This window comes from Crinia signifera, chromosome 4 (assembly GCF_055691185.1).
Source record: "Crinia signifera chromosome 4, ASM5569118v1, whole genome shotgun sequence".
Lineage (NCBI taxonomy): Eukaryota > Metazoa > Chordata > Amphibia > Anura > Myobatrachidae > Crinia > Crinia signifera.
Window position 1 is genome coordinate 43,614,841 of NC_139220.1, and position 8,499 is coordinate 43,623,339.

The 8,499-nt window shown below is 45.5% G+C and overlaps 1 long non-coding RNA gene across 1 annotated transcript; it reads right to left on the bottom strand.

The window, feature by feature from the left end:
* Positions 1 to 781: 781 nt before the first annotated feature.
* On the bottom strand, positions 782 to 8,257 carry LOC146072302 (uncharacterized). The gene is made up of 3 exons (XR_014473047.1): positions 7,932 to 8,257; positions 5,711 to 5,841; positions 782 to 1,188 (listed from the first exon to the last, which is right to left on the bottom strand). It is a non-coding gene; the product is annotated as an uncharacterized LOC146072302 (long non-coding RNA).
* Between the last annotated feature and the right edge of the window lie 242 nt (positions 8,258 to 8,499).

Genomic DNA, 8,499 nt, shown 5'->3' on the forward strand with positions numbered 1-8,499 from the left:
TGTTCTGCCACTGCAGTTGGAGGCCTCCTCTCTTCTCCCCTCCCGCGTCCCAGCGGCACCGCACCTGCAAAAATTCTTGTTAGGGGGGATTAAGTGCCAGTTGCCCACAGCAATCGATTGCCGGGCGGCTGAGTGCAGGGATGAGTAGCTGAATTTGGGGCCCCTCTGATCGTCAGGGCCCAGGTTAGCTATCCCCTTTGACTCCCCCTGTTGCTAGGCCTGACTGTCGATCCCTTCCCCATCAACCTAACACTTGCGTCTAACTTTCGTCACTGTCGATCTAGATGCTGTCAACTATCTTTAGACTAGTCAACTAGATGCCGCTGACTAAAAGTGATCGACTGTGTGACTGACGATCTTGATGCCGTCGATCCGTCAACCATATACGAGTGTGTTGACAGGTCCATCCAGGACTGGGGTAGCCACCATGGGGCACCCCTAGGGCATCAGACCCTTGGTGAAAGCACAGACAGCACCACCCTAGCTAAAGCCCAGCTAACATAGATGAGATTAAATAATATCTCACCGATGATTACTATCTATTGAATAGGGAACAGGGAAATAATGACTTATTTTGACAAATTATCTTCACTGAAAGTAACCAATGTCATTTGGATGTAACAGGAATAAGATGATGCATTCATCAAGCAATAAAGATAAATAAATAAATGTATATTCTTTATAATTTAAAAGTGAAATATGACATAACATATTATAAACCTGATGATAATGATACTGCACTTTTTTATTTCATTGGTACTGCAGAGCATGGGCCATTTATTATAAGTTTCATAGGTCCTCAGCCATTATACATTAAAGCAATAATATTGGTAAAAATTACTTTTAACGAAGTCAAAAATAGTTGCCCAAAGTCAATATTTCTGCATATCTCTTTCCGCATGTCCAGAAATCATTTCCATTACTCTGAAGATTTTCTAGTCCACATCATGTTAAGCAAACTGAAGGTTTGGAACAAAAATAAATTAAATTTGCAGTTCTGTCCAGAGAGTATCAGCGGAGAGAACAGAATGATTTGGAGCTGGTGGAATCAGTAGAACTGAACAGAGATTAACCAGCAGTGGAGACTTCAGTGGAGCACATAATAGTTTGCAGACTTTGTTTCTTTTTTAAACCAAGCTTTCTTGAGACGTGCACGCCATGTCTAATGATGCAAATTGTAGTTAACTTCTTCAATGACAAAAAAAAAGATAGAATAAGAATTGTGGATCGTCATCATTAAGTATTTGTATAGCAACACAAATTCCTCATAGACCGTCAGTAAACCATAAGTACAACTAGATACATACCTCCCAACTGTCCCATTTACCGCGGGAATGTCCCAGTTTTAGGGGACGTTCCCGCATCCCACCCGGGGCCAGCAGTGTCCTTTGGCGGAGGGGGCAGTTGGGAGTCCCCGCTGCCACCTGCTTGTCAATGGTGAATAGATGTGTGCGCATGCACACCGCGTCTATTCCCCGCAGCAATTAACCTCTTCGAGTATTTATTTCACCTCTCCACCACTTCCAGGGGGGTTGACCTCTCCCCATACAATATAGCTCCAGGACTCTGTACTTGTCACTCCGAGAACAAGGTTATGCCAGAAGAACTTCTTTTGTGAGTCAGTACATTAGTGACTACATCTTTTTGAGACCAGTTACAACAATTAAACACAATTATAACAAGAACATTTTACACCCACAGCACTTTAAAGAAACTCAGGTTAAAGTGCTATGTCCTCTTCCCAGTGTGGGGGACCAAGGCAGCTTTTCTTACATTACATAACTAAAAAGATAAAAAAAGGACATGACTCTTTTTTTTCTTCTGAGCATGTGCAGTGGTGGCACCTACACAGTACGTCCCCAATGTCCCTAATTCTGAATCCCATAGTCGCCACATTGTCTACAGTGGTAATAGTTGTGGCCATACTGTGTGAGTGTCACGATCTAGGTAATAAGACGTATATTCTTACCTCTACAGTGTGTCTCCAGACATAACCTGACACTGCTGCAATCCCTGCCTGTCATGTGTTCCACTATCAATACTTCAGTTCCATCGGTGTGTCCATCATTGACCCTCATCACCATCTGTGTCTCCTTCATCGATACCCATCACCATCGGTGCTTCTTTACCGCTATTCATCATTAAGGGTGCTTCCTTCATTGATACTATTCACCATCTGTACAGCATCAGCTTTATTCCTCATCATCGGTGAGCCCATTGTCGATGTTCCTCACCATATGTGCTCCCATATCATGACCCTGCTTCCGTGGTATCTTACAGGTCCACAGCGGCCAGTATTCCATTACTGACATTATCATCTGCATTACTGCATTTATTCTGGACTTTATCAGTCCTCCTACACTGCACCAGTCATTGCCCAGTATTCATATATGCTCTGGACTTCATCAGTATCATTACCCTGCACCAACTTCTCTTCAACACCTATGCTATATAATACTGTTAAACTTCATCAATGTTCTCACTGCAGCTATTTATCATCTTGCTATTTACCAGTAATGTATATACTTCATTGGCTATTATTAGTTACTATTACCAATACCTTTCTTCAAAGTCTTCAATTATTAATATTGACTTCTGTGGTCAATAAAGACTTTTACATTTTACTCCTGTGGTCAAATCTCAAGCTACTGTACGGGGTTCCTGCTGGTATGCACAAAACAGTCTCATCCAGGGGCGTAACTAACTATTTAGCGCCCCCCCACCGCACGTTTATTCGGCGCCCCCCCCCCCCACCTAACCTGCCCCCCCTTCTTACCCGCGGTCTGGGTCTCGCCCGGCTCTCTGTCGGGACCTTCCTGACGTCATGGTCCCGGCCGGCTCCTGCTGCTACAATGAAAATGGACTCTTAGAAAATGGCTGCCCCCATACTGCAGACAGAAAACTGTCTGCAGTATGGGGGCAGCCATTTTCTAATTGTCAGTTTTCATTGCAGCAGGAGCCGGCCGGGACCGGGCTGCGGAGCTATAGTTACGCCACTGGCCTCATCAAGGCTCCCAAGTTTCCCTCAAGTCAGCCTCATATGCCTGTGGTAACATCTAGCTAGAGCTAGACCACAGGAGTGACAGTGAGGTGGTTATAGTTCTGCCACTGAAGTGGATCCTTCTCTGTCGCCGCCTCCAAGTGATGCATCTGTCGGTCATGCCCAATAAACACTGACCCAGGAAGCAGAAACTTTCATCCTGGTTCCAGCTCTTATTGGAGCCCAGCAACAGTTTTATAGTGATTTGCATAACAATATGTATTTTCACATTGCAAATTTAGGCAAAAATATTCATCATATCCACAGATTGTGCTAAATATGTCCCCTCTAATAAATACCATAGAAGTCGAATAAATGTTTTTTTTTTTATTTATTTATAGTTTGTTATATAGAGCAGCATATTCTGTTCCGCTTTACAATTGCAGACAGTGATAAAACAAACTGGGTAATAACAGACTGACATAGAGGTAGGAGGGCCCTGCTGCAAGCTTACAATCTATGTTTTGCTACATCTGCTAAAAAAAGATGTAAAAATGTTTGTCCAAACTGCGGCCCTCCAGCTGTTATGAAGCTACACATCCCAGCATGCCTTGCCATACTTTTAGCATTCGCTAATAGCACAACTGTGGCAAGGCATGATGGGACTTGTAGTTTCACAACAGCTGGAGGGCCATAGTTTGGACATGCATGCATTACACTAATTGACAAACCTTTGATAAATAACTGGCAGTCTTGAGAAGATTTTATTGGTACTTGTTTCCTAGCACGGCCACACCGATTCTAATCTTGTGCATCGCAGGATAAAAAATCGGGTCGGTCGCATCGCATGCGTGCTAAAAAATCGTATGCAATGCTCCCGACGCGATGCCCCCGATTTCCCATAGGGAACAATGTTAAATGCCTCAATTTACCCAATTCAACAGGGAACAATGTGAAATGGTCCATAAACCCCCCAAAACACCCCTGAACATAAAAATGTCCTCCCAAAAGTACTATACGCCACCCCGCGATCAACGTGAACCCGAAGCGTGGCGAGCGCAGCGAGCCCGCGAGGGGCGGCGGTACGCGTCCTCCGACCTTTTCATGCCCTACTATCCACTAGGGCGTGGAGTGAGAATAGAATAGTGTGGCAAGCGCAGCGAGCCACCGAGCCCGAAGCGTGGCGAGCGCAGCGAGCCCCGCGAGGGGACGCGGATACCTGTGAAGGCCGCGAAGGGACGCGTTTACCTGTGAAGGTATCCGCGTCCGCTCGCCACGCTTCGGGCTCGGTGGCTCGCTGCGCTCGCCACACTATTCTATTCTCACTCCACGCCCTAGTGCAGTGGTGGCCAACCTGTGGCTCTTGAGCCTCATGCGGCTCTCCCCCTTGTAAAGTGTGGCTCCTGCTCCCACTGCTGCTCGCCGCCCACCGTCTGTCCCAGTCCCCCCTGCTGCCGGTTCCCTGAATCCCTTCTCATTCTGAGGGGAGGAGAGCACGCATTGCGCATCTCTCCTACCCCTTACTGTGCATCCTTGTGACTGGGCCGTCCGCCAATCAGAGCTCGTGGGCCAGCAGCCAATCAGGAGCCGGCCAGCGAGCTTTGATTGGTGGGCGGCCCAGTCACAGGGAAGTGAGGGGGAAGGAGACGCGCGGTGTGCTGTGCTCTCCTCCCCTCGGTGACATCACAGGACTGCAGGGGGACGCCAGGTCCTCTCCCCGCCCGGCAGCAGCAGCAACAACAACGGTGAGTGCTGCTGCTGGGAAATTTGCACTGTGGGGGCATAGCAGTTTGTGGCACTGTGGAGGCATAGCAGTTTGTGGCACTGTGGGGGCATAGCAGTTTGTGGCACTGTGGGGTCATACCAGCTTTTTGCCACTGTGGGGGCATACCCGGCACCGTGTGGTGCATACCTGGCACCGTGGGGGGCATATGTGTATCTGGCACTATTGGGGGCATATGTATATATGGCACTGCACTATTGGAGGCATATTTGTATCACACCCACCCAAGGGGTCAAAATAGATTACGCCCCTTTTTTTGGCGCATGCGCCTTTGGCACGCGCATGATGTCGGCTCTTTAGCTTGACTACCGATATTTTTCGGCTCTTTACCTCTGACTGGTTGGCCACCCCTGCCCTAGTGGATAGTAGGGCATGAAAAGGTCGGAGGACGCGTACCGCCGCCCCTCGCGGGCTCGCTGCGCTCGCCACGCTTCGGGTTCACGTTGATTGCGGGGTGGCGTCAACTACTTTTGGGGGGACATTCCACTGCTCTGTGGGTTTTTTGGGGGTTTCTGGCCCATTTACCATTATTCCCTATGCTGATTTGGGTAAATTGATCCATTTAACATTGTTTCCTATGGGAAATCGGGTCATCGCAGGTAAATTGAGGCATTTAACATTGTTCCCTATGGGGAAATCGGGGGCATCACGTCTGGACCATTTTACCATTTTTAGGTGCACACGACGCGACCGACCCGATTTTTCACTGTTTTCAATGCATTTCAATGTAAAAATCGGGGGCATCGCGTCGGTCGCGTCGCAGTGCGCTAAAATTACCCCCGATGGCCAAGATTTATGGCCGTGCTAGGAAACAAGTACCATTTTATTTCCTTTTTTTTCTTTCTTTTTTATGTAGATTTGCATGTTTTCGCTCTTTTTATTTACTGCAGTAAAGTGTTTTGTATCTACATAACAGATTAAATAATGAAAGAAGTGTTGGAACCTACCTGTAGGAGTCACCATGGAAGCTTGGGTTTTCTTATTAATTTTCCACCGTCCCTGGGCTCTTAACGGATCAATTGTGATGATTGGGCAAGCACAGTGATGTCATTGTCTGTGCACGTGATGACATCAGCCGCTACACAAAATATTAGATCTATCATTGCATGGATGCTGTTAATGAGCATTTGTATTTGTATTATTTCCATTCACCCCTAGCAGTGAAGAAGTTAATGAACTGAAGACTCTATGAAAAGTAATTAATTGCATTCAAATTAGTAAAGGCCTGATTGTGCTTCTAGACATTATTAGCCACCTTGCTGACTGTGCTTTTTGTCTGCCCGTTTGGATGTGTATTTGTCCTTTTCTAATGACCAGACAATCTAAGCTCTCTATTAAGTGGGATAAAAGGTGAATGATACCCAATTAAAGATGCATCAGGTCTTTGCACCTTCTTATCACTTTCGATTGAAGTACAGTAATTGTGTTTTGACAAATGCAATGGATGTAGAGTAGGTTCTAACGAATGTTAACGGAACCCTGCAGTAGATTGCTTTATCTTTATTTCTACATAAAAGGCTGAAGTCCCTGTAAAATGATACTACAGTACTGTAAATGTGGTTTACTATAACTCATAAATCATCTTTCTGAAAACACATAGGCACCACGGCAAAGAGTCAGGAGGCCCTATGTCAGTGTCTGGCGCCTTGTTTAAACTGAAATTATAAGGAAGTTATGTGATTCTTAAAAGGTCATTTGAATTAAAATTCCAATTTGTTTATTTAGGTGCATATGCCCAAATACAAAATAATGAAAAAGGAATATTTTTTTTTTCTTTTGATGTAATGTTTTTAAATTGTATCTTTTGCACGGACACTGAAATAGGTTTAACTGAATTTGTGCTTTTTGTTATGCTGTTTTTAATTATTCTATATTTTTTATAGGGAGAGCATCTTCATGATGTTTAATAAATACGTTTGTTGCGTCCGGTACATTTGAGGAATTACATTTTTTACTTAAAATTAACTGCACAGATTTGTAATTTTTTTCTTGATTAGGCAACGATTCCCTTTTTATTCTTGTAACCTGCTGCTGAATGTTTTAAGGTTATAACACTTTGACTTCTTTGGAGATGCCTTGCACCAGATATACTAATGTAGGTTGTCATTAATAAACAGACTTTGAGGGTGATTTTGATTAGCTCGGCACCGAGCACCTGCGTCACCGCCCCGCCGAATAGATGCCCTCCACGACCAATGCGAGGGGATGTGTAAAGTAGACACATCCCCTTGCATGCTGGCGCTGCAGGAGAAATCACTGGAATGACCATCGATTGATTTCTCCTGCCTTCGCAAATCAAAGTCAGTCTAAACCGACTTCTATTTGTGGGCGCCGGCTTGAAGACAGGGCAGGCGGCTTATGTCATATGCTTGTCAGCCGCCTTCCCCTGGCAGACAGTGGACTGCCTGCGTACCTATGGGAACGCCCAGTGTTTTCATGGGGATGCCATAAAACGCTGGTAGTTCCCATGGCCATGCACCGCCACCCGTCCCTCCCTCCCTGCTGTGAACGGCCTGGCATCTGCGTTACTCACTATGGCCATTCATAGTTGGGGTTTGCACATGCGCAGAAGTGCGCATGCACATGCATACCTCCCAACTGTCCTGCATACCATGGGAACATCCTGGTTTTTGGGGACATTCCCGTGTCCCTCCTGGGAAAGGCAGTGTCCCGCGGTGGGGGGGGGGGGGGGGAGTTGGGAGTCCCCCCTACAATCCGGTGAATAGACACTGTGCGCATTACATCTATTCCCGCAGCAGAGAGGCTGGGGGCTGGCCAGCAGCTTACAGAGCCGGTGGTCAGGCCCCAAAGGTGTCGAAAATGGGGGGTGCCCTTGCAAAAATTACACAATTTTAAGCATCAAAAGTGGCGAAAATGGGGGGTGCCCTTGCAAAAATTTACACAATTTTAGGCCACACCCCCTTACCGGGAAGCCACACCCCTATTTTTGGCCGCGTGCAGCTGTCCCTCCTCTCTGGTCAGGAAAGGTTGGGAGGTATGTGCATGCCAATGTGCAAACCCCTATTATCAAGGCAGGGCCAAATTCAAAACACTACGATTGAATCAGCCCCTTTGTGTAGACCAGAACACAAAATATATCCAATTTCTGTTTTCATTTTTCTGACACTATTTTTGTCATATTCTTTGGTTATGTAAAAAAAAACTAACTGTGTCAGTGTGAATCCCTTGAGTTTCCTTTCGGTTTGCTAAACTGTGCCTCGGAGTGTTGTGTTTCCATTGCACTTTGCCTCTTCTGGGGTTTCCAAATGTCATTATTTTGTTCCATAGGAAGCAGGACACCTGGGTCAGATGATTAATGCACAGGCAGATAGGTTTGCTGTCGGCCTGCTCTCTGAAGGGATGTCATACAGTCACCGTCAGCAGCAGAAATCTATCAGGAAACATTGGTCAGAGAGTTCCGACAACAATTTTTGCAAGTCAATATTTATTTATTTCAGAAGTTCTGGGTTCATTTACTTTCACTGCTTGATACTCACTAATTAGCAAAGAGGTGTCGGAAGAGCTGCAATTATAGAAAATGAATTGTTTTATATTAACATTTTATCTTAATTTAACAACACAGCCATATTATAGATCCTGTTATTTAGAATAAAAATATCTAAATGATCAGTGCATTTAGTAATTCGGTTGTTTACGTTCTGGAAAATAAAGGAAATTTTTTTTTTTTTTTTTTTTAATGTTCGGGACGACTTCAACAGCCTTGCGGACAGGAATG